We start from the raw sequence: 25,659 nt of genomic DNA, 5'->3' as shown, positions 1-25,659 counted from the left end.
CGACTCCAGGTTGAGGGACTGATTACCTCATTCTACTCCTCTCCTTACGCCTTCCTCTTTGTATTGGACTGATGAAGCCACTGTGTGGCGAAACGTTTCCTGAATAAAGATTTCCATATGCTGCATAAGTGTCTCAATAAATTAGTTAAACAAGACCGGCCTCTTGTGAATCCATGCTGAGTATCATTAATCAAGCTATGCTTATCGAGATAGCTTCTTATAATTTGAGCTATAATTGACTCTAGTAATTTGCCTACAATTGAGGTCAGGCTTATTGGGCGTTAATTTGACGGTAACGACTTGTCCCCTGTTTTAAAAATAGGAATTACATTAGCCATCTTCCACATATCAGACACTAACACCTGTTTGAAGAGATAAATTAAAAATATTAGTTAATGGTTCACAGACTTCCATTTTGCATTCCTTTAGAACCCTTGAAAAAACCTCATCAGGACCCGGTGACTTATTTTGCTTCAGTCGGTCTATCTGCTTCACAACCATTTCACTAGTGACTGTGATGTTACATAATTTATCTTCTTCTGGCCCACTATAAAAATTTATTACCGGAATATCATTAGTGTCTTCCTGTGTAAAAACCGAGAGAAAATAATTATTTAAAATCGAGCACATTTCATTCTCTTTGTCAGTAAGATGCCCATAGTTATTTTTAAGGGGACCTATCTTATCTCTGACTTTTGTTCTATATACCTGGAAAAAACTTTTTGGGTTAGTTTTAGAATCCCTAGCAACTTTAATTTCATAGTCCCTTTTAGCTTTTCTTATCCCCTTTTTAATGTCCCTCTTAATGTCAATATACTGATTCATAAGATGACCCTCACCTCTTTTGATACGCCTATAAATTCCTTTCTTATGCCCTAGTAGATATTTCAGCCTATTATTCATCCATTTTGGGTCATTTCTATTTGATCTAATTTCTTTATAAGGGATAAACGTTCTTTGAGCAGCATGTATTGTGTTCAGAAAACTGTCATATTGATAGCTCTCTTCGTTACCCCAGTCAACAGATGATAAGTGTTCTCTAAGCCCATCATAATCTGCTAAGCGAAAATCTGGGACTGTTACTGAGTTATCCCTACTATCATACTTCCATTCAATTCTAAATGTAATTGATTTGTGGTCGCTAGCACCCAGTTTCTCTGAAACTTCTAAATTATTAACAAGGGATTCATTGTTTGCCAGAACTAAGTCAAGCAGGTTATTACCCCTTGTAGATTCTGTCACAAACTGCTTCAAAAAACAATCCTGAACTACTACTAAGAAGTCGTATGATTCTAAATTCCCAGTCAAGAAATTCCAATCAATATGACTAAAGTTAAAGTCTCCTAGAATTACTACATTATCGTGCCTTGTGGCCCTAACAATTTCCTCCCATAGTAGTCTCCCCTGGTCCCTATCTAAATTTGGGGGACGGTATATCACACCTAAAATTAATTTTTCATGCCCCTCTGAAAATTCTATCCAAACAGACTCTGTATGTGTTACTTCAGACTTAATACCCGTTTATAGGTAACAGTTCAAGTGATCTCGGACATACAATGCCACCCCACCCCCCTTCCCGATACTTCTATCTACTTGGAACAATTTAAAACCCTGAATGTGACATTCTGCAGGCATGTCCCGACTTTTTGAATTAAACCACGTCTCAGTAATGGCAAATACATCTATGTTACCTGCACTAGCAACTAGTCTCAACTCGTCCATCTTATTCCTAGCACTGCGACTATTTGTGTAATAAATTTTTAATGACCCTCCTCTCTCTTTACCCTTCCTGCTCCTTTCTGTTATTCCACTAAACCTATTATTGTCCTTGTCAATTAGTGCCACTGGCTTTTCAATATCCACCTCATTTTGCCTATTACTAGTTCTCCTAAATCCGGAGGATTTAGACAAACTCTACTCTTGGTCAGAAAAGTGGCAGATGCAGTTCAATGTAGATAAATGCAAGGTTGAAGCTCGGGAGTGTCCATAACCCTAGCACTTATAAGTTAAATAATGTAGAACTTAGCCATACAGATTGCGAAAAGGACTTGGGGGTTATGGTAAGCAGCAACCTTAAACCAAGACAGCAATGCCTAAGCGTACGTAATAAGAACATAAGAACATAAGAAAGGAGGAACACTGCAGCAGGCCTGTTGGCCCATACTAGGCAGGTCCTTTAGAATTCATCCCACTAACAAACATTTGACCAACCCAATTTTCAATGCTACCCAAGAAATAAGCTCTGATGTGCAAGTCCCTCTCAAATCCAACCCTTCCCACTCATGTATTTATCCAACCTAAATTTGAAACTACACAAAGTCCTAGCCTCAATAACCCAACTAGGTAGACTGTTCCACTCATCAACTACCCTATTTCCAAACCAATACTTTCCTATGTCCTTTCTAAATCTAAACTTATCTAATTTAAATCCATTACTGCGGGTTCTCTCTTGGAGAGATATCCTCAAGACCTTGTTAATATCCCCTTTATTAATACCTATCTTCCACTTATACACTTCGATCAGGTCTCCCCTCATTCTTCGTCTAACAAGTGAATGTAACTTAAGAGTCTTCAATCTTTCTTCATAAGGAAGATTTCTAATGCTATGTATTAGTTTAGTCATCCTACGCTGAATGTTTTCTAACGAATTTATGTCCATTCTGTAATATGGAGACCAGAATTGAGCTGCATAATCTAGGTGAGGCCTTACTAATGATGTATAAAGCTGCAGTATGACCTCTGGACTTCTGTTGCTTACACTTCTTGATATAAATCCCAGTAATCTATTTGCCTTATTACGTACGCTTAGGCATTGCTGTCTTGGTTTAAGGTTGCTGCTTACCATAACCCCTAAGTCCTTTTCGCAATCTGTATGGCTAAGTTCTACATTATTTAACTTATAAGTGCTAGGGTTATAGACACTCCCGAGCTTCAGAACCTTGCATTTATCCACATTGAACTGCATCTGCCACTTTTCTGACCAAGAGTAGAGTTTGTCTAAATCCTCCTGAAGTTCCCTAACATCTACGTTTGAATCAATTATCCTACCTATCTTCGTGTCATCGGCGAATTTGCTCATATCACTAGCAATTCCTTCATCAAGATCATTGATATATATTATAAACAACAACGGGCCCAAGACTGATCCCTGTGGAACGCCACTTGTTACTGATCCCCACTCGGATTTAACCCCATTTATGGACACTCTCTGCTTCCTGTCTGTGAGCCATGATTCGATCCACGAGAGCACCCTCCCCCCAATGCCATGAGCTGCTACTTTCTTCAACAGTCTTTGGTGCGGAACTCTATCAAATGCCTTACTAAAATCTAAGTAAACAATATCAAATTCTTTATCGTGGTCAACAGCCTCAAAAGCTTTACTGAAGAAAGTTAATAAATTAGTTAGACAAGACCGGCCTCTTGTGAATCCATGCTGAGTATCATTAATCAAGCTATGCTTATCGAGATGGCTTCTTATAATCTCAGCTATAATTGACTCTAGCAACTTGCCTACAATTGAGGTCAGGCTTATTGGGCGGTAATTTGACGGTAACGACTTGTCCCCTGTTTTAAAAATAGGAATTACATTAGCCATCTTCCACATATCAGACACTACACCTGTTTGAAGAGATAAATTAAAAATATTAGTTAATGGTTCACAGACTTCCATTTTGCATTCCTTAAGAACCCTTGAAAAAACCTCATCAGGACCCGGTGACTTATTTTGCTTCAGTCGGTCTATCTGCTTCACAACCATTTCACTAGTGACTGTGATGTTACATAATTTATCTTCTTCTGATCCACTATAAAAATTAATTACCGGAATATTATTAGTGTCTTCCTGTGTAAAAACCGAGAGAAAATAATTATTTAAAATCGAGCACATTTCATTCTCTTTGTCAGTAAGATGCCCATAGTTATTTTTAAGGGGACCTATCTTATCTCTGACTTTTGTTCTATATACCTGGAAAAAACTTTTTGGATTAGTTTTAGAATCCCTAGCAACTTTAATTTCATAGTCCCTTTTAGCTTTTCTTATCCCCTTTTTAATGTCCCTCTTAATGTCAATATACTGATTCATAAGATGACCCTCGCCTCTTTTGATACGCCTATAAATTCCTTTCTTAAGCCCTAGTAGATATTTCAGCCTATTATTCATCCATTTAGGGTCATTTCTATTTGATCTAATTTCCTTATAAGGGATAAACGTTCTTTGAGCAGCATGTATTGTGTTCAGAAAACTGTCATATTGATAGCTCTCTTCGTTACCCCAGTCAACAGATGATAAGTGTTCTCTAAGCCCATCGTAATCTGCTAAGCGAAAATCTGGGACTGTTACTGAGTTATCCCTACTATCATACTTCCATTCAATTCTAAATGTAATTGATTTGTGGTCGCTAGCACCCAGTTCCTCTGAAACTTCTAAATTATTAACAAGGGATTCATTGTTTGCCAGAACTAAGTCAAGCAGGTTATTTCCCCTTGTAGGTTCTGTCACAAACTGCTTCAAAAAACAATCCTGAACTACTTCTAAGAAATCGTATGATTCTAAATTCCCAGTCAAGAAATTCCAATCAATATGACTAAAGTTAAAGTCTCCTAGAATTACTACATTATCGTGCCTTGTGGCCCTAGCAATTTCCTCCCATAGTAGTCTCCCCTGGTCCCTATCTAAATTTGGGGGACGGTATATCACACCTAAAATTAATTTTTCATGCCCCTCTGAAAATTCTATCCAAACAGACTCTGTATGTGTTACTTCAGACTTAATACCCGTTTTTATGCAACAGTTCAAGCGATCTCGGACATACAATGCCACCCCACCCCCCTTCCCGATACTTCTATCTACTTGGAACAATTTAAAACCCTGAATGTGACATTCTGCAGGCATGTCCCGACTTTTTGAATTAAACCACGTCTCAGTAATGGCAAATACATCTATGTTACCTGCACTAGCAACTAGTCTCAACTCGCCCATCTTATTCCTAGCACTGCGACTATTTGTGTAATAAACTTTTAATGACCCTCCTCTCTCTTTACCCTTCCTGCTTTTTTCTATTATTCCACTAAACCTATTACTGTCCTTGTCAATTAGTGCCACTGGCTTTCCAATATCCACCTCATTTTGCCTATTACTAGTTCTCCTAGTACTCATATTACTACCCTGCGACTTCACAGTTTTCCTGCAAAAACCCATACCTCTAACTAATCCTAGTTTAAAGTCCTAACAACCCCCTCAACTGAGTTAGCAAGAAAACCCACACCTGCCCTGGATAAGTGAACCCCATCCCTGGCATACATGTCATTTCGGCCATAGAAGTTGTCCCAGTTGTCAATGAATGGTACTGCATTATCCTTACAGTGTTTATCCAGCCAACAATTAATACCAATTGCTCTGGACAACCATTCATTACCAACACCTCTTCTTGGCAAAATGCCACATATAACAGGGCGCCCCCCCTTCTTCCTAATCATGTCTATAGCTGTCCTGAACTTTCTAACTAAATCCTCACTTCTACGCTTGCCTACATCATTGCCTCCAGCACTGAGGCAAATAATAGGATTAATCCCATTACCGTTCATGATGTTGTCAAGCCGGCTAACAATGTCCTCCATCCCAGCCCCAGGAAAGCATACCCTTTGTCTCCTACTCCTGTCCTTCAAGCAGAATGCCCTATCCATGTATCTAACCTGGCTATCCCCAACAACAACAATATTCTTACCTTCCTTGTTGTCGTTCGTCGTGACGATCCCAGTAGTAGACTCACATTCGTCGGGTAGCACCGAGAATGCGTTGGAGGTTTCCACGGGAGTTTCCACAGCAGTCTCTTTCTTCTTCATCGTTTCTGGCTTTCCATTCGTCTTCTTGATCGTCAACTTCGTCGTCCCCTGCTGTCCAGCCACTGACCACGATCCCTTCTTGACCTGAGGACTCGAAACAGGAGGACTACTACGAATCCTCTTGTTTTCTTCGGTCAGTCGCCGTATCTCCATCTTCGCTGCCCTCAATTCTTCCTTAAGTTGCTGGTAAAGTTGCTCGATGGAGGGCATCTTGGTTCAGTCCACGGGAGCAAACAAGACACTTCTTCACAGAGTTAAGTACAGGTCAGCACTCAAAGTACAGGTCACCACTCAAGAGCACACAAACAGGTCTTCACAGAGCTAAGTACACGTCACCAAGAAGTGTAAGCAACAGAAGTCCAGAGGTCATACTGCAGCTTTATACATCATTAGTAAGGCCTCACCTAGATTATGCAGCTCAATTCTGGTCTCCATATTACAGAATGGACATAAATTCGTTAGAAAACATTCAGCGTAGGATGACTAAATACATAGCATTAGAAATCTTCCTTATGAAGAAAGATTGAAGACTCTTAAGTTACATTCACTTGTTAGACGAAGAATGAGGGGAGACCTGATCGAAGTGTATAAGTGGAAGATAGGTATTAATAAAGGGGATATTAACAAGGTCTTGAGTATACCTCTCCAAGAGAGAACCCGCAGTAATGGATTTAAATTAGATAAGTTTAGATTTAGAAAGGACATAGGAAAGTATTGGTTTGGAAATAGGGTAGTTGATGAGTGGAACAGTCTACCTAGTTGGGTTATTGATGCTAGGACTTTGGGTAGTTTCAAATTTAGGTTGGATAAGTACATGAGTGGGAGGGGTTGGATTTGAGTGGGACTTTCACATCGGAGCTTGTTTCTTGGGTGGCATTGAAAATTGGGTTGGTCAAATGTTTGTTAGTGGGATGAATTGTAAAGGACCTACCTAGTATGGGCCAACAGGCCTGCTGCAGTGTTCCTTCTTTCTTATGTTCTCATGTTGTCAATATTATTATTATTATAATCAAGGGGGAAGCGCTAAACCCAGAGGATTATACAGTGCCTGGGGGGGGATGTGGCAGGCATTCAGGCTTAATTTGGGAAACTGGAGCACAGATCCAATTCCCTAAATCAAGAGCCCCTCACCAACATCAAGGAATCTTCCTTGAGGGGAACGTTGTCAATAAAGCATCACATTGAACATTAAAATGGTATAAAATACCGACAGGTTGTTAGGTAAGACACATATGCAACAGTTAGGTATCTTTATTTCTATGGAACAATGCTCTTCTCCAGACTGAGGGACTGACCACCTCAAAACTTTAAGGGTGATGGACTGATTACATCGTCTTCAAGTATCTTCTGCTTCTATCAACTTTTCTGTACTCGACTGAAGAAGCCTACTGTGTAGGCGAAACGTTTCAAATAAAGATACCTAACTGTTGCATATGTGTCTTACCTAACAAAGCATCACATTATAATGCTTAAGTGCTTGTTCCCACAAGGATTATGTGAATATATAAAAAGATAAAGTAGTGTTTACCTGGAGAGAGTTTCGGGGGTCAACGCCCCCGCGGCCCGGTCTGTGACCAGGCCTCCTGGTGGATCAGCGCCTGATCAACCAGGCTGTTGCTGCTGGCTGCACGCAAACCAACGTACGAGCCACAGCCCGGCTGATCAGGAACTGCCTTTAGGTGCTTGTCCAGTGCCAGCTTGAAGACTGCCAGGGGTCTGTTGGTAATCCCCCTTATGTGTGCTGGGAGGCAGTTGAACAGTCTCGGTCCCCTGACACTTATTGTATGGTCTCTTAACGTGCTAGTGACACCCCTGCTTTTCATTGGGGGGATGGTGCATCGTCTGCCAAGTCTTTTGCTTTCGTAGTGAGTGATTTTCGTGTGCAAGTTCGGTACTAGTCCCTCTAGGATTTTCCAGGTGTATATAATCATGTATCTCTCCCTCCTGCGTTCCAGGGAATACAGGTTTAGAAACCTCAAGCGCTCCCAGTAATTGAGGTGTTTTATCTCCGTTATGCGCGCCGTGAAAGTTCTCTGTACATTTTCTAGGTCGGCAATTTCACCTGCCTTGAAAGGTGCTGTTAGAGTGCAGCAATATTCCAGCCTAGATAGAACAAGTGACCTGAAGAGTGTCATCATGGGCTTGGCCTCCCTAGTTTTGAAGGTTCTCATTATCCATCCTGTCATTTTTCTAGCAGATGCGATTGATACAATGTTATGGTCCTTGAAGGTGAGATCCTCCGACATAATCACTCCCAGGTCTTTGACGTTGGTGTTTCGCTCTATTTTGTGGCCAGAATTTGTTTTGTACTCTGATGAAGATTTAATTTCCTCATGTTTACCATATCTGAGTAATTGAAATTTCTCATCGTTGAACTTCATATTGTTTTCTGCAGCCCACTGAAAGATTTGGTTGATGTCCGCCTGGAGCCTTGCAGTGTCTGCAATGGAAGACACTGTCATGCAGATTCGGGTGTCATCTGCAAAGGAAGACACGGTGCTGTGGCTGACATCCTTGTCTATGTCGGATATGAGGATGAGGAACAAGATGGGAGCTAGTACTGTGCCTTGTGGAACAGAGCTTTTCACCGTAGCTGCCTCGGACTTTACTCTGTTGACGACTACTCTCTGTGTTCTGTTAGTGAGGAAATTATAGATCCATCGACCAACTTTTCCTGTTATTCCTTTAGCGCGCATTTTGTGCGCTATTACGCCATGGTCACACTTGTCGAAGGCTTTTGCAAAGTCTGTATATATTACATCTGCATTCTTTTTGTCTTCTAGTGCATTTAGGACCTTGTCGTAGTGATCCAGTAGTTGAGACAGACAGGAGCGACCTGTTCTAAACCCATGTTGCCCTGGGTTGTGTAACTGATGGGTTTCTAGATGGGTGGTGATCTTGCTTCTTAGGACCCTTTCAAAGATTTTTATGATATGGGATGTTAGTGCTATTGGTCTGTAGTTCTTTGCTGTTGCTTTACTGCCCCCTTTGTGGAGTGGGGCTATGTCTGTTGTTTTTAGTAACTGAGGGACGACCCCCGTGTCCATGCTCCCTCTCCATAGGATGGAAAAGGCTCGTGATAGGGGCTTCTTGCAGTTCTTGATGAACACAGAGTTCCATGAGTCTGGCCCTGGGGCAGAGTGCATGGGCATGTCATTTATCGCCTGTTCGAAGTCATTTGGCGTCAGGATAACATCGGATAGGCTTGTGTTAATCAAATTTTGTGGCTCTCTCATAAAAAATTCATTTTGATCTTCGACTCTCAGTCTGGTTAGCGGCTTGCTAAAAACTGAGTCATATTGGGACTTGAGTAGCTCACTCATTTCCTTGCTGTCATCTGTGTAGGACCCATCTTGTTTAAGTAGGGGCCCAATACTGGACGTTGTTCTCGATTTTGATTTGGCATAGGAGAAGAAATACTTTGGGTTTCTTTCGATTTCATTTATGGCTTTTAGTTCTTCCCGCGATTCCTGACTCCTAAAGGATTCTTTTAGCTTAAGTTCGATGCTTGCTATTTCTCTGACCAGTGTCTCCCTGCGCATTTCAGATATATTGACCTCTTTTAGCCGCTCTGTTATTCTTTTCCGTCGCCTGTAAAGGGAGCGCCTGTCTCTTTCTGTTTTACATCTACTCCTCCTTTTTCTTAGAGGAATAAGCCTTGTGCATACATCGAGTGCCACCGAGTTAATCTGTTCTAGGCATAAGTTTGGGTCTGTGTTGCTTAGTATATCTTCCCAGCTTATATCGGTTAGGACTTGGTTTACTTGGTCCCACTTTATGTTTTTGTTATTGAAGTTGAATTTGGTGAATGCTCCCTCGTGACTAGTCTCATTTTGTCGGTCTGAGGCTCCACGCATACATGTCTGAACCTCAATTATGTTGTGATCTGAGTATATTGTTTTTGATATGGTGACATTTCTTATCAGATCATCATTGTTAGTGAAGATGAGGTCTAGTGTATTCTCCAGTCTAGTAGGCTCTATTATTTGCTGGTTTAAATTGAATTTTGTGCAGAGATTTAAAAGCTCGTGTGAGTGTGAGTTTTCATCAGAGCTGCCTCCTGGTGTTATTACTGCAACAATATTATTTGCTATATTCCTCCATTTTAGGTGCCTTAAGTTGAAATCCCCCAGGAGCAAGATGTTGGGTGCAGGAGCTGGAAGATTTTCCAGACAGTGGTCAATTTTTAACAGCTGTTCCTGGAATTGCTGGGATGTTGCATCCGGAGGCTTGTAGACTACCACAATGACTAGGTTTTGGTTCTCGACCTTTACTGCTAAAACTTCCACTACGTCATTTGAGGCATTAAGCAGTTCTGTGCAAACAAGTGACTCTGCAATGTACAGGCCAACCCCCCCCTTTTGCCTGTTCACTCTGTCACATCTGTATAGGTTGTAACCTGGGATCCATATTTCGTTGTCCAAGTGATCCTTTATGTGGATCTCAGTGAAAGCCGCGAACATTGCCTTTGCCTCTGCAAGCAGTCCACGGATGAAAGGTATTTTGTTGTTTATTGCTGGCTTTAGACCCTGTATATTTGCAAAGAAGAATGTTATCGGACTGGTGGTATTGTTGGTACTGGGGGGGGATTTTTTTTCCGGCATTAGTATCTGTATCTGTTGGTTTGGAGTGGAGGCCATCGACTGTGGTTCCACTCCAGGAATGACTGGATTTGGTGTACGATTTCTGCCATTTCCTGCCAGTTTTTTTTCCTTCCTGGCACTAAAAAACCTCTCCCTCTTGAGTGGCTGTGGCTACCCAGGTTTTCCCATGGCCTGGATGTTTTGTATCTTTTTGTCCCCTTTAGATGGTATGCCTGGCAATTTAAGTTATAGCACAGTCTTTCCTGTACTGAAGAGGTACACATTTCAGGGTGAAAAAGCTTACAGGAAGGGAGTTTGCATTTTCCTGTTGTCATATGGGCATGACATTTTCTAGGGTGGTCATAGTTGCATGTCCCATCTGTTTTTCCAGATTTCCCATGCCAGCAGATACCAAGTGCATAGTATGTGCACAGGCTTGGTTTCCGTTTGCCTTGGGTTTCTGTGACTGTATTCCCTGTTGGTGCATGTTTCCCTGTCTTATTCCTATCCTCCCTAGCACCAACAATGGAGCTCCCACCAGTTGTTTTTGGTAATTTATCCTCACTATTGCTATTGGAGTCCTCTTGTTTGCTATTTCCTGCGGTATTTCTGGTTTGCAATATTGGTTTTATCTTATCTTTGACTACACTTGTTTCCCTACTATGGCTCCTGTCCTCTATGAGGTCATTTATATGTATTCCTTCCTGCGTATAATTCCCGACTACCTGGACAAAATCTCCAGCTTCACCATTACTGTCTACCAGGACAGTATCTCCAGCTTGATAATATGTCAAGCTTGATAATAAATACCAACAAGATGGCTTAGACAAAGACGTCAACAGACTCAAGGTCAAGCTTGATAATAAATACCAACAAGATGGCTTAGACAAAGACGTCAACAGACTCAAGGTTATATTTATTAGCAACCTTCTGGGTCCTGAGACCTGATTACTTCTACCAGAGGTTGAAAAGAGTGTATGTGGGAGGAGAGTGAGGTGAGTGACGTATACGATTCTCCTTTGTATGGGCTGATGAAGCCACTGTGTGGCGAAACGTTTTCTCATTAAAGATACCCAAATGTTGCACGTGTGTCTGATTTATCAACGTGTCGGTTCCCTGAACCATTCATCTACAATACGTTTTAACCTGTGTATGGGTCCCAGGACCCGAACGTTTTCTAAATATGTTTGCTTACGTGGTTTCTAAACTAGAAGGTGAGATAATCAGTCCCTCAGTCTTGAAGTTGGTGAAGAGTTCTGTAGTCTTGAAGGAATTTTAACTTGTTGGGTAAAAGGAGACAAGTGCAATTAATGCGACATTTTACTCTGGCAGCGTTTCGCTCTCCAGGAGCTTTGTCAAGCCTGAATTTAATTTACTGTTGACTGACCAACGCTGTTACCAGCGTTGCTTGGGTTGGGCAATTTGCTAATGGGTTTGAGAAGGATCTGTCCGGTATGGACCAGTAGGCCTGTTGCAGTGCTCCTCCTTCCTTATGTGTTCAGTGGTCAGTCGTCACGTGAGGTCACAGACCCTGAGCTGCTTTGGGGATTAGCGTGGACGGTTACAAAGCATGGCTTGCTTCTGCAGTGTTTTAAAAACTGAAGTTGGAGAGTTGAAGGAGGAGGTCTTGCTTCTCCAGGAGGAGATTAGGAGGCTGAAGGTCCACCTCAATGGGTCTGGGAGAGAGTGTGAGGTGGCTGGAGTTGTGGGGAATGAGGCTTCTAGCAGTGAGGTGCAGTCTGTCTCTCGCTGTGAGAAGGCTGTAGGTGGGGAGGTAGCAACGGCTACCAGCAGCGAGGTGCAGTCCAGCACCTGCTACAAGTGGCGAGTGGTAACCAGTAATGGGAGGAGAATCAGAATAAGGAAAGTTAAGAGTGAAGATCTGAAGATAGGAAATCGCTTCTCTGTTCTTCAGGATGAATGTACTTCAGTGGCCAGTGAAGGTAAGGGTACTACTTCCCCTGCTAACAGAGGTAAGCGCATTCTTGTGGTTGGTGACTCTCAGGTAAGATATATTGACCGTGCTTTTTGTAATAGGAATAAGAAGATGAGAGATAGTGTGCTTCCCTGGAGCTGGTGTTGGGGACATAGTTAACAGGCTGGATAATATCATGTCAGGTAATGGGAACAAGCCCATTATTTGTCTCAGTGCTGGTGGAAATGATATTGGGAAGGGTAGGAGAGAAGAGCTGCTAGGTAAGTACAGGTCAGCTATAGATTTCATTAAGTCTAAGGGAGGGGTCCCAATCATATGTAGCATCTTGCCTAGAAGGGGAGTAGGAAATGAATGGTTGTCTAGGGCAATTGGTGTAAATTGCTGGCTAGACAGATACTGCAAGGAACTTGCAATCCCATTCATTGACAACTGGAACAACTTTTATGGCAAACATGATATGTATGCAAGGGATGGGGTACATCTCTCTGGGGCTGGGGTGGTAGCACTTGCAAACTCAATTGAGAAGGCCATTGGTGAAATGCCTATGATTTTAAACTGATAGAAGATAGAGGTATGGGTGTGTGTGGGAAACAAGCAGGTTGCAACACTAGGGTTGGAAACAGTAAATGTATAAAAGGCATTCAGCATGAAGTTATAAATAAAGACAATAGATGAGGTCAGCAAACAAAGGGGGACAGCAAGGGATTAGCTCCCTTAAGGTTTACTATACTAATAGCAGGAGTGTAAGAAATAAGATAGATGAGCTAAGATTAATTGCAAGTGCAGGAAACATAGATATTATTGCTATAACAGAGACCTGGCTCAATCTGAAAGATAGAGAGATGCCCTCTGAATGTCACATACAAGGCTATAAATTATTCCACACTGACAGGGTCAACAGGAAGGGTGGTGGAGTAGCGATGTATGTCAGAGACAATTTAAATTGTTGTGTTAGACAAGATATAAAATTAGAAGCGTCAGCCACTGAATCTGTTTGGTTACAGCTTCTCGAGGGCCGAGAAAAACTAATTTTGGGTGTGATTTACAGGGCCCCAAATCTTGATAGGGAGTGCAGTAAACTTCTATGGGACGAAATTCGTAAGGCATCTACATACGAAAATGTTGTGCTAATGGGAGATTTCAACTATAGACAGATTGACTGGAGCAATTTGACAGGAAATTTAGAGTCAGGTGACTTTCTTGATACGATCCAGGATTGATTTTTAAAACAGTTTGTGACAGAGCCAACTAGGGGAAATAACCTCCTTGACTTGGTTCTTGCCAGTAGTGAAACACTAATTAATAATCTTGAGATTAATGATGAGCTTGGGGAAAGTGATCACAAATCACTCAGTTTTAATATATCATGGAATTCTCCTAATAATGGCAATCAAGTCTCTGTCCCTGACTTTCGCTTGGCTGATTTCATAGGACTGAAAAATTACTTAGGTGGGCTGAACTGGAATGACCTGACTAAGGGTCAGGTAGGTGGTGATGGTTGCCGATATGAAGCTTTCCAGGGCATAGTTCTAACTGCTCAGTCAAATTATGTTCCAAATAGGGAAATCAGATCAAACAAAAATGATCCTAAATGGATGAACAATAGATTAAAATATCTGATTGGTCAAAAGAGAGGCATATATAGGCAAATCAAAAGAGGAGAGGGGCAATTAAGAAATCGATATATTCAGTTAAAGAGAGAAATAAAAAAGGGAATTAGAAAAGCAAAAAGAGATTATGAGGTTAAAGTTGCAAGAGAATCGAAGACTAACCCAAAAGGATTCTTTCAGGTATACAGAAGTAAGATCAGGGACAAGATAGGCCCACTCAAAAGTTCCTCGGGTCAGCTCACTGACAGTGATAAGGAAATGTGTAGAATTTTTAACACATACTTCCTCTCAGTTTTTACACAGGAGGATACCAGCGATATTCCAGAAATGATAAATTATGTAGAACAGGACGATAATAAACTGGGCACGATTAGGGTCACAAGTGACATGGTCCTTAGGCAAATAGATAAATTAAAACCTAACGAATCCCCAGGCCCTGATGAACTGTATGCAAGGGTTCTAAAGGAATGTAAAGAGGAGCTTAGCAAACCTTTGGCTAATCTTTTCAACATATCACTACAAACTGGCATGGTGCCAGATAAGTGGAAAATGGCAAATGTGATACCTATTTTTAAAGCAGGTGACAGATCCTTAGCTTCGAACTATAGACCAATAAGCCTAACCTCCATAGTGGGAAAATTTATGGAATCAATAATTGCCGAGGCAGTTCGTAGCCACCTTGAAAAGCATAAATTAATCAACGAATCTCAGCATGGTTTTACAAAGGGGCGTTCCTGCCTTACGAATTTATTAGCTTTTTTCACTAAGGTATTTGAGGAGGTAGATCATGGTAATGAATATGATATTGTGTATATGGACTTCAGTAAGGATTTTGACAGGGTCCCACATCAGAGACTACTGAGGAAAATTAAAGCACATGGAATAGGAGGAGAAATTTTTTCCTGGATAGAGGCATGGTTGACAAATAGGCAGCAGAGAGTTTGCATAAATGGGGAGAAATCAGAGTGGGGAAGCGTCACGAGCGGTGTCCCACAGGGGTCAGTGTTGGGCCCCCTGCTGTTCACAATCTACATAAACGACATAGATGAGGGCATAAAGAGCGACATCGGCAAGTTTACCGATGACACCAAAATAGGCCGTCGAATTCATTCTAACGAGGACATTCGAGCACTCCAGGAAGATTTGAATAGACTGATGCAGTGGTCGGAGAAGTGGCAGATGCAGTTTAATACAGACAAATGCAAAGTTCTAAATGTTGGACAGGACAATAACCATGCTACATATAAACTAAATAATGTAGATCTTAATATTACGGATTGCGAAAAAGATTTAGGAGTTCTGGTTAGCAGTAATCTGAAACCAAGACAACAGTGCATAAGTGTTCGCAATAAAACTAATAGAATCCTTGGCTTCATATCAAGAAGCATAAATAATAGGAGTCCTCAGGTTGTTCTTCAACTCTATACATCCTTGGTTAGGCCTCATTTAGATTATGCTGCACAGTTTTGGTCACCGTATTACAGAATGGATATAAATGCTCTGGAAAATGTACAAAGGAGGATGACAAAGTTGATCCCATGTATCAGAAACCTTGGTTTAGAAAGACACGTAAGCAAACACTATGACATATTTATTAGAAAACGTTTCGGTCCTGGGACCTTGATCAAGGTCCCAGGACCGAAACGTTTTCTAATAAATATGTCATAGTTGTGCAAGTGTTTGCTTATGTGTCTTTCTAAACCAACTTGTCGATATTTATTACCAAGGTTTATACCATCAGAAACCTTCCCTATGAGGATAGACTAAGGACCCTGAAACTGCACTCTCTAGAAAGACGTAGAATTAGGGGGGATATGATTGAGGTGTATAAATGGAAGACAGGAATAAATAAAGGGGATGTAAATAGTATGCTGAAAATATCTAGCCTAGACAGGACTCGCAGCAATGGTTTTAAGTTGGAAAAATTCAGATTCAGGAAGGATATAGGAAAGTACTGGTTTGGTAATAGAGTTGTGGATGAGTGGAACAAACTCCCAAGTACAGTTATAGAGGCCAGAACGTTGTGTAGCTTTAAAAATAGGTTGGATAAATACATGAGTGGATGTGTACTTAGAGTGACGTGTACTTAGCTCTGTGAAGACCTGTTTGCGCACTCTCTACGAATTTAAGCAAGATGCCCTCCATCGAGCAACTTTACCAACAGCTTAAGGAAGAATTGAGGATGGCGAAGATGGAGATTCGGCGACTGACCGAGGAAAACAAGAAGATTCGTAGTAGTCCTCCTGTTTTGAGTCCTAAGGTCAAGAAAGGAAACTGGTCAGTGGCTGGACAGCAGGGAACGAAGTTGACGATCAAGAAGACGAATGGAAAGGTAGAAACGATGAAGAAGAAAGAGACTGCCATGGAAACTGTTGTGGAAACATCTAATACATTCTCAGTGCTACCCGACGAATGTGAGTCGACTACTGGGAACATCACGACGAACGACACCAAGGAAGGTAAGAATATTGTTGTTGTTGGGGATAGCCAAGTTAGGTATATGGATAGGGCGTTCTGCTTGAAGGACAGGAGTAGGAGACAGAGGGTTTGCTTTCCTGGGCCTGGGATGGAGGATATTGTTAGCCGTCTGGATGACATCATGAGAGGTAACGGGAGCAATCCTATTATCTGTCTCAGTGCTGGAGGCAACGATGTTGGCAGACGTAGGAGTGAAGACCTGATTAGCAGGTATTGGTCAGCAATAGAAATAATTAGGAGGAAGGGTGGGAGCCCTGTCATATGTGGTATTTTGCCAAGGAGAGGAGTTGGAAATGAATGGTTGTCCAGGGCAATTGGTGTCAATTGCTGGCTGGACAAATACTGTAAGGAAAATGCGGTAACATTCATTGACAACTGGGACCTCTTCTATGGCAGAAATGACATGTATGCCAGGGATGGGGTTCACTTATCTAGGTCTGGGGTGGGAGCACTGGCAACTGCAGTGGAGGGAGCTGTTAGGACTTTAAACTAGGAATAGTTAGTGGTATGGATTTTGGCAGGAAATCAGTGAAGTCCCAGTGTAGTAATATTATGAGTTCTAGGGTAACTAGTAATAAGCAGAATGCGGTAGATACTGAAAAGCCAGTGACACTGGGTGATAAGGACAGTAATAGGTTTAGTAGAAAAACAGAAATGAGCAGGAAGGGTAAAGAGAAAGGAGAGTCTTTCAATGTTTATTATGCTAATAGCCGTAGTGCTTGGAATAAGATGGACGAGTTGAGTTTAGTTGCTAGTGCAGGTAACATTGATGTATTTGCCTTAACTGAGACGTGGTTTAATTCAAAAAGTCGGGACATGCCTGCAGAATGTCACATTCAGGGTTTTAAATTGTTCCAAGTAGATAGAAGTATCGGGAAGGGGGGTGGGGTGGCATTGTATGTCTGAGATCGCTTGAACTGTTGCATAAAAACGGGTATTAAGTCTGAAGTAACACATACAGAGTCTGTTTGGATAGAATTTTCAGAGGGGCATGAAAAACTGATTTTAGGAGTGATATACCGTCCCCCAAACTTAGATAGGGACCAAGGGAGACTACTATGGGAGGAAATTGTTAAGGCCACAAGGCACGATAATGTAGTAATTCTAGGAGACTTTAACTTTAGTCATATTGATTGGAATTTCTTGACTGGGAATTTAGAATCATACGACTTCTTAGAAGTAGTTCAGGATTGTTTTTTGAAGCAGTTTGTGACAGAACCTACAAGGGGAAATAACCTGCTTGACTTAGTTCTGGCAAACAATGAATCCCTTGTTAATAATTTAGAAATTTCAGAGGATCTGGGTGCTAGCGACCACAAATCAATTACATTTAGCATTGAATGGAAGTACGATAGTAGCGATAACTCAGTAACAGTCCCAGATTTTCGCTTAGCAGATTACGATGGGCTTAGAGAACACTTATCATCTGTTGACTGGGGTAACGAAGAGAGCTATCAATATGACAGTTTTCTGAACACTATACATGCTGCTCGAAGAACGTTTATCCCGTATAAAGAAATTAGATCAAATAGAAATGACCCAAAATGGATGAATAATAGGCTGAAATATCTACTAGGGCATAAGAAAGGAATTTATAGGCGTATCAAAAGAGGTGAGGGTCATCTTTTGAATCAATATATTGACATTATGAGACATTAAAAAGGGGATAAGAAAAGCTAAAAGGGACTATGAAATTAAAGTTGCTAGGGATTCTAAAACTAACCCAAAAAGTTTTTTCCAGGTCTATAGAACAAAAGTTAGAGATAAGATAGGTCCCCTTAAAAATAACTATGGGCACCTTACTGACAAAGAGAATGAAATGTGCTCGATTTTAAATAATTATTTTCTCTCAGTTTTTACACAGGAAGACACTAACAATATTCCAGTATTTAATTTTTATAGTGGGCTAGAAGAATGTTGATGGATTGATGGACTGATAACATCGACTCAAAGTTGAGGGACTGATTACCTCATTCTCCTCCTGTTCTTCAAGTTTCTCCTTTGTATGGACTGATGAAGCCACTGTGTGGCGAAACGTTTCCTCAATAAAGATACCCAAGAGTTGCATATGTGTCTAATTTGTCATCATATAAGCTACTTCTCGGCACATATGCTGTATTCTATTCAAGATTGATGGACTGACCAAATTCTACGACTTCAAGGGTGATGGACTGATTACATCGTCTTCACATCTCTACTGTTCCTGCCTACTTTCTGTATTCGACTGAAGAAGCCTACTGTGTAGGCGAAACGTTTCGGAATAAAGTTGCCTAACTGTTGCCTATGTGTCTTACCTACCAATACATCGACTCAAGGTTGAGGGACTGATTATCTCATTCTCCTCCTGTTCTTCAAGTTTCTCCTTTGTATAGACTGATGAAGCCACTGTGTTGCGAAATGTTTCCTTAATAAAGATACCCAAGTGTTGCACATGTGTCTAATTTATCAACGTGTCGGTTACCTGAACCATTCATCTACTTGTTCTTATCATGTTAAGACAGGGACGAAGATTTTTTGTGAAACTTCACTGGAAGAAATGGCAGACGGTTCTAACTGCCCCAGACGGCTGTTTAACAGCCACCTGGGGCAGTTAGAACCGTCAATGTAGACAGCTAGAGCCAGTGAATATAACCGGAAATGTTTCAAAGAGAGAGAGAGGGAGTGTTTCCTACCATGTTAGTCTTCATAGGAGGAAAATATTGTGTTGGGATTAACCCGACGGTTTAGTCACCCAGGGTAACCCAGGGAAGTCATGTCATCGGTTAGTCTGACTTATTTCCACACTTCACACACGCGCGCGCGCGCGCGAAACTAGAGAATGTGCGAAGGTTTGCAACAAGACTAGTCCCGGAGCTAAGGTGTATGCTACGAGGAGAGGTTAAAAGGGAACTCAGCCTGACAACACTGGAGGACAGGAGGGATAGGGAGGACATGATAACGACATCTACAATACTGAGAGGAATTGACAAGGTGGACAGAGACAGAATATTCCAGATTTTATGACACAGCAACAAGGGGACACAGAAGTTGAAGAATCAGATGAGTGTGTAATATATATATATATATATATATATATATATATGTCGTGCCGAATATGTAAAACTGGTCAATTAGCAAGAACTCATTTAAAATTAAGTCCTTTCTGAAATTTTCTCTTATACGTTTAAAGATATATTTTTTTCATTAATGTTAATGTAAAAATTTTTAATTTTGCACCAAAAGAATCTTAGAAAACTTACCTAACCTTATTATAACAAGAACAATTTATTTTAGCCTAACCCAACTAAATATATTTTAGATTTGTTTACAGTAATTTAATACTAAACAAACACAGTGAAACATATTTTTTTCGTTAGGTTCAGAATGATTTTGGCGAAATTATTGCATACACAAATTTTCACTTGTCCTATATGGCAAGATGAGCGTTGCTATTTAAGCCAAGATCGCAAGTTCTGCCTATTCGGCACGACACACATATATATATATATATATATATATATATATATATATATATATATATATATATATATATATATATATATATATATATATATATATATATATATATATATATATTGTGTGTGTGTGTGTAACGTTATGCTCTGACACATAATACATATACACAAACCAGTTATAATAACAATAAGTGTAGCAGGTATACTGGACAATGTCAGCAGACTTGGAGGTGTAATATTCCAGCAGACATTGATGACACAGTTGCCTTCACGACTTTGTAGTTCCTGTCATTATCTACGCTGGCTGGTCCCATACACAGGTGCAGTAGTGCGTGACACCTCTGATACACACGGGTACAAACGTGACTCCTCAGAGGTACACAAGAGGTACACAGGTATACAGATGACTCACAGGTACACAGGTGATCTTCAGAGGTACGTAGGTGGTCTTCATAGGTACATAGGTCACCTTTATGAGTACATAGGTGATCTTCACAGGTACACAGGCTCCTTCACAGGTACACAGGTACACCCCTCACAGGTACAACAGGTACACCCCTCACACTTACACCCACACAGGTACACCCTCACAACACACCTTCCTGTCTAAAAAAACAGTCTCTCTCAACCCTATTATAACATGCTTGATGACAGCACTTAAGTGTCAAGTTGTCAGTTAGGTTGACAGCCCTGACTGACAGCACTCTTACAGCGAAATTGTGCTTATATACGCCGCCATTGTGACGGTCAGGGTACGTTATAACGTACAGTGTTGTGTGTAAGTGTATTGTTAAGTGTCCTTGGGGTGGAAATATTCCTGGGCTGGACTTTTTTTTTTTGGGGGGGGGGGGGGGGTGTTTTTTATTTTTATTTTTAACTTGAGAATAGATAGTCCGATCGGATTGAAATTTTCGACGCTGGTGTACTGTGGCTAGAGGAAAGTTCTTGCAATTTTTGAAGCGTGTAGGTGATCTCTGGTCAACTTTATGTAGGTTTTTGTTGATTTTAGTATCTCTCTCTCTCTCTCTCTCTCTCTCTCTCTCTCTCTCTCTCTCTCTCTCTCTCTCTCTCTCTCTCTCTCTCTCTCGTTCTGGGCAAGGTTCCAACTTGCCCAAAACTGTGCTATCATTCCCTCAAGTACATCCTCTGGGACTTTCCCCGTATGTACTCGCCAAGTTGTACTCAGTGAGAGAGAGAGAAACAGAGAGAGATGAATCAGTCGGTTCGATTTGTCAATAATAATAATAATAATAATAATAATAATCAGGCTTGTAGTAACAGGTATGGTCAGCGCTGGCAGTTCAGCTCACAATCGAAGGAGCTGGATTCAATGCTGGGGCGGGTGGCGACGTGGGCAGATTTTCCCATACCTGTTCACCCTGTATGCAAGTCACTTAACATCTACTCTCACTGTTCACCTAGCAGTAAGTAGGTACCTGGATGTGTCACCTTACAGCTGCTATCCGTTTATCTAGCACTAAGTAGGTACCTGGGTGTGTCACCTTACGGCTGCTATCCGTTTATCTAGCACTAAGTAGGTACCTGGGTGTGTCACCTTACAGCTGCTATCCGTTCATCTAGCACTAAGTAGGTACCTGGGTGTGTCACCTTACAGCTGCTATCCGTTCATCTAGCACTAAGTAGGTACCTGGGTGTGTCACCTTACAGCTGCTATCCGTTCATCTAGCACTAAGTAGGTACCTGGGTGTTAGTGTGCAACAAGTCAAGATTGAATAACGTTGCAATGGAAAGTTGCAAGTCTAGGATTCTAGGTCACGAAGGTTAGTTTTCTAGATAGAATTGATGGAAATGCTCTTAGATGGACTTACCTCGCTTAACTGTCGCTGTACAGTAGACAAGAACTGAAGAGTCTGCGGCCACTTAGGAGATCAGTCCCCTCCACGATACTAGAAAAGTGCTAGGTAAGGTACGACACCAAATTGTATCGTATCGTTCTAGGTGGGTTCCTCTAGGTTGAACACCACTGTAAATGGGTTCCTTTAAGTTGAACACCTCTCCAGATGGGTTCCTCTAGATTAAACACCACTCTAAATGGGTTCCTCTAGACTGAACACCACTCGAGATGGGGTCCTCTAGCTTTAGATTTACTAGAGAGCTCTCTCTCAGCTAGGTATCAAGATCTTAGAGCTGAACACTGGAAGTATATCAACATACTGAAGCGATGTCAACACACACACTGGTACTGAGCTAACATTTAGCGAGGGAGCCACAACTCAACCTTGACGTACCTCACTTGCCCCATCCTCACCATGCTTCCCAACATTCACCAAGCTTTACTGGCACTTTGCAACTTTACGACAACACTTTATCAAGTTTTTGTGGCCCTGAAGCATTCCCTAGTCTTTGTAGTTACTTCGTGTTACGTATATTTAATTACCATGGCAAGGAATAACAAAGAAAGACCCATAACTTTGTGGCAGTCGCTGTTTTTCCAAGTTGAGTTGCCAAGCATCAGTTAATCGAAAAACACAAAATTTGGAGTCAAAAACAATGGATGAACTAAAGTAGTGTTAATATATGTATATAGTATGGAATTTGCAAGTAGATCTGGATTTTTTCAAGACTTTGAAAGAGTATTTGTTACGTGAATCGTAAATAAAGTCTAGACTGGAAGTTGGTGGAGTTGTCGTACCAACGAGCAAAATTATTTCTCCCGTACAAATCAACAATTTATTTATTTTGTTTATTTATTTATTTATTTATTTATTTATTTACTTTATTTATTTACTTTATTTATTATTATTTGGACATTATACATAGTGATTGGTTGTACCTGCCAAAAACCCTTTGTATGCAGAACATTATGGGCACGAGGGCTGAGCTTGCTACCATCTGCGGCTCATAAGACTGCCATCCCCACGAGCCCCTTTGAGGCGGGGAAGATGGCAGACCAGAGGCCTAGCTTCTCCCTACGAGCCCCGTGAGGGCGGGGAATGTGGCTAGGCCTGGGGACACTTGGTCCCAAAGATGAGGGGGTACTTGTACCTCCTCCCATGGCAGACTTAAGTCTCGAGACACTCCCCAGATAGGGAGCCAAGGCCGGGTCACCACTACTTGGAAAAGACCCGGGCCGGGAGAATACCGGCGAATAAAAAAAAAAAATTATGGGCACGATTAAAATTAACTTAAGATTAACTAAGCAATGATATATTCAGTGGTAAAAATTACAGTAAACAAATTACAACATGAAGTACAAATGAGTATTTTAAATAAGAAACATTAAAGTTGTACAAATTTGTAACACAATATATAATATAATCCGGTTAAATTGAATAAAATCAAAGATTTGTCGTGCAGAAACAGGTCACGTGGTCATTAGATGTGTTACTGAGTATTCAAGAGAATGGAGTATTATATTAGGTGATGTAATTAAAAAAATATATAGTTTGATAGGGTCACAGGTTATAAATTTGAGATACAGTTATTCAGTATTTATTTAGTTGTGGGTGAGTAAGTGGTTTTTAAGAAGAATCTTGAATTTATAAACAGTGTTTCTTTTATATTCACAGGTAATGAATTCCAGATTTTAGGGCCTTTTATGTGCATTGAGTTTTTACATAGTGTGAGATGGACACGAGGAACATCAAAGAGTGATCTGTGCCTTGTGTTATGGTCATGTGTTCTGTTGAGGTTGGTAAGATGTTTGAGGGGAGGGTTTATATCCGAGTTTAGTGTTCTATGTATGTAGTAGGTACAGTAATAAGTATGGATGTTTTGTATTGTGAGTAGGTTTAGTGTTTTGAATATTGGTGGAGTGTGCTGCCTGTAGTGGGAATTTGTTATCATTCTAACTGCAGCCTTTTGTTGGGTAATTAGTGGTCTGAAATGATTTATTGTTGTTGAGCCCCATGCACAAATTCCATAGGTGAGATAGTGGTAAATAAGTGAGTGATATAGGGCCAGGAGGGGTGACTGTGGAGCATAGTACCGTATCTTCGATAGTATACCTACGGTTTTGGAGATTTTCTTGGAAATTTGTTGTACATGTGTTTGAAATTTGAGTCTTTTATCAAGGTGGATTCCTAAGAATTTTCCCTCTGTTAGCTTTGTGATAGGTGATCCGTTTATCATTATGTTAAGAGGGACATCTGTAGCTCTGTTACCAAACTGTATGAAGTAGGTTTTGTTAATATTGAGAGTAAGTTTGTTAGTACTCATCCAGGTAGATATTTTCTGTAATTCGGTATTTACAGTATTGACTAGCATGACTGGGCTCGGGTGAGAGAAGACGTATGTAGTGTCATCTGCCAGGGAAAAGACCGTGGTCATATGACTGACAACTTCACCGGGTGGACACGGACGTGAATAGAAGTAGATAGATGTGGTAGTCTGTCCCCAGCTTTACGGAACTATGTAGAGGACAGTGGAAGAGAAAGGAGTCAGTCCCTTAGTCTTGTCGAAGACAGAAGAGGAGGTAGGGAGGGTTAGCCATCCAGGATAACCCAGGGTAGGGGGGGTTAGTCACCCAGGATAACCCAGGGTAGGGAGGGTTAGCCACCCAGGATAACCCAGGGTAGGGAGGGTTAGCCTCCCAGGATAACCCAGGGTAGGGAGGGTTAGCCACCCAGTATAACCCAGGGTAGGGAGGGTTAGCCACCCAGGATAACCCAGGGTAGGGAGGGTTAGTCACCCAGGATAACCCAGGGTAGGGGGGTTAGCCACCCAGGATAACCCAGGGTAGGGAGGGTTAGCCACCCAGGATAACCCAGGGTAGGGAGGGTTAGCCTCCCAGGATAACCCAGGGTAGGGGGGTTAGTCACCCAGGATAACCCAGGGTAGGGAGGGTTAGCCACCCAGGATAACCCAGGGTAGGGAGGGTTAGCCTCCCAGGATAACCCAGGGTAGGGAGGGTTAGCCACCCAGGATAACCCAGGGTAGGGGGGTTAGTCACCCAGGATAACCCAGAGTAGGGAGGGTTAGCCACCCAGGATAACCCAGGGTAGGGAGGGTTAGCCACCCAGGATAACCCAGGGTAGGGAGGGTTAGTCACCCAGGATAACCCAGGGTAGGAAGGGTTACCCACCCAGGGTTGGGAGGGTTAGCCACCCAGGATAACCCAGGGTAGGGAGGGTTAGCCACCCAGGATAACCCAGGGTAAGGAGGGTTAGCCACCCAGGATAACCTAGGGTAGGGAGGGTTAGCCACCCAGGATAACCCAGGGTAGGGAGGGTTAGCCACCCAGGATAACCCAGGGTAGGGAGGGTTAGCCACCCAGGGTTGGGAGGGTTAGCCACCCAGGATAACCCAGGGTAGGGAGGGTTAGCCACCCAGGATAACCCAGGGTAGGGAGGGTTAGTCACCCAGGATAACCCAGGGTAGGAAGGGTTAGCCACCCAGGGTTGGGAGGGTTAGCCACCCAGGATAACCCAGGGTAGGGAGGGTTAGCCACCCAGGATAACCCAGGGTAAGGAGGGTTAGCCACCCAGGATAACCTAGGGTAGGGAGGGTTAGCCACCCAGGATAACCCAGGGCAGGGAGGGTTAGCCACCCAGGATAACCTAGGGTGGGGAGGGTTAGCCACCCAGGGTTGGGAGGGTTAGCCACCCAGGATAACCCAGGGTAGGGAGGGTTAGCCACCCAGGATAACCCAGGGTAGGGAGGGTTAGCCACCCAGGATAACCTAGGGTAGGGAGGGTTAGCCACCCAGGATAACCCAGGGTAGGGAGGGTTAGCCACCCAGGATAACCCAGGGTAGGGAGAGTTAGCCACCCAGGGTTGGGAGGGTTAGCCACCCA

At 42.0% G+C, this 25,659-nt stretch overlaps 1 protein-coding gene across 1 annotated transcript in view; it reads right to left on the bottom strand.

The window, feature by feature from the left end:
- The window catches only part of ChT (choline transporter), an 85,013-nt gene extending 62,924 nt beyond the window's left edge, over positions 1-22,089 (bottom strand). Inside the window, exon 1 of the mRNA XM_070104318.1 lies at positions 21,733-22,089. The gene's annotated coding sequence lies outside the window, so the exon portion shown is untranslated. The remainder of the gene's footprint in view (positions 1-21,732) is intronic.
- Between the last annotated feature and the right edge of the window lie 3,570 nt (positions 22,090-25,659).

Source organism: Cherax quadricarinatus, chromosome 91 (genome assembly GCF_038502225.1).
Source record: "Cherax quadricarinatus isolate ZL_2023a chromosome 91, ASM3850222v1, whole genome shotgun sequence".
NCBI classification, from domain to species: domain Eukaryota; kingdom Metazoa; phylum Arthropoda; class Malacostraca; order Decapoda; family Parastacidae; genus Cherax; species Cherax quadricarinatus.
Note: the sequence above shows the minus strand (reverse complement) of the source record. Positions and strands in the feature narration are given on the sequence as shown.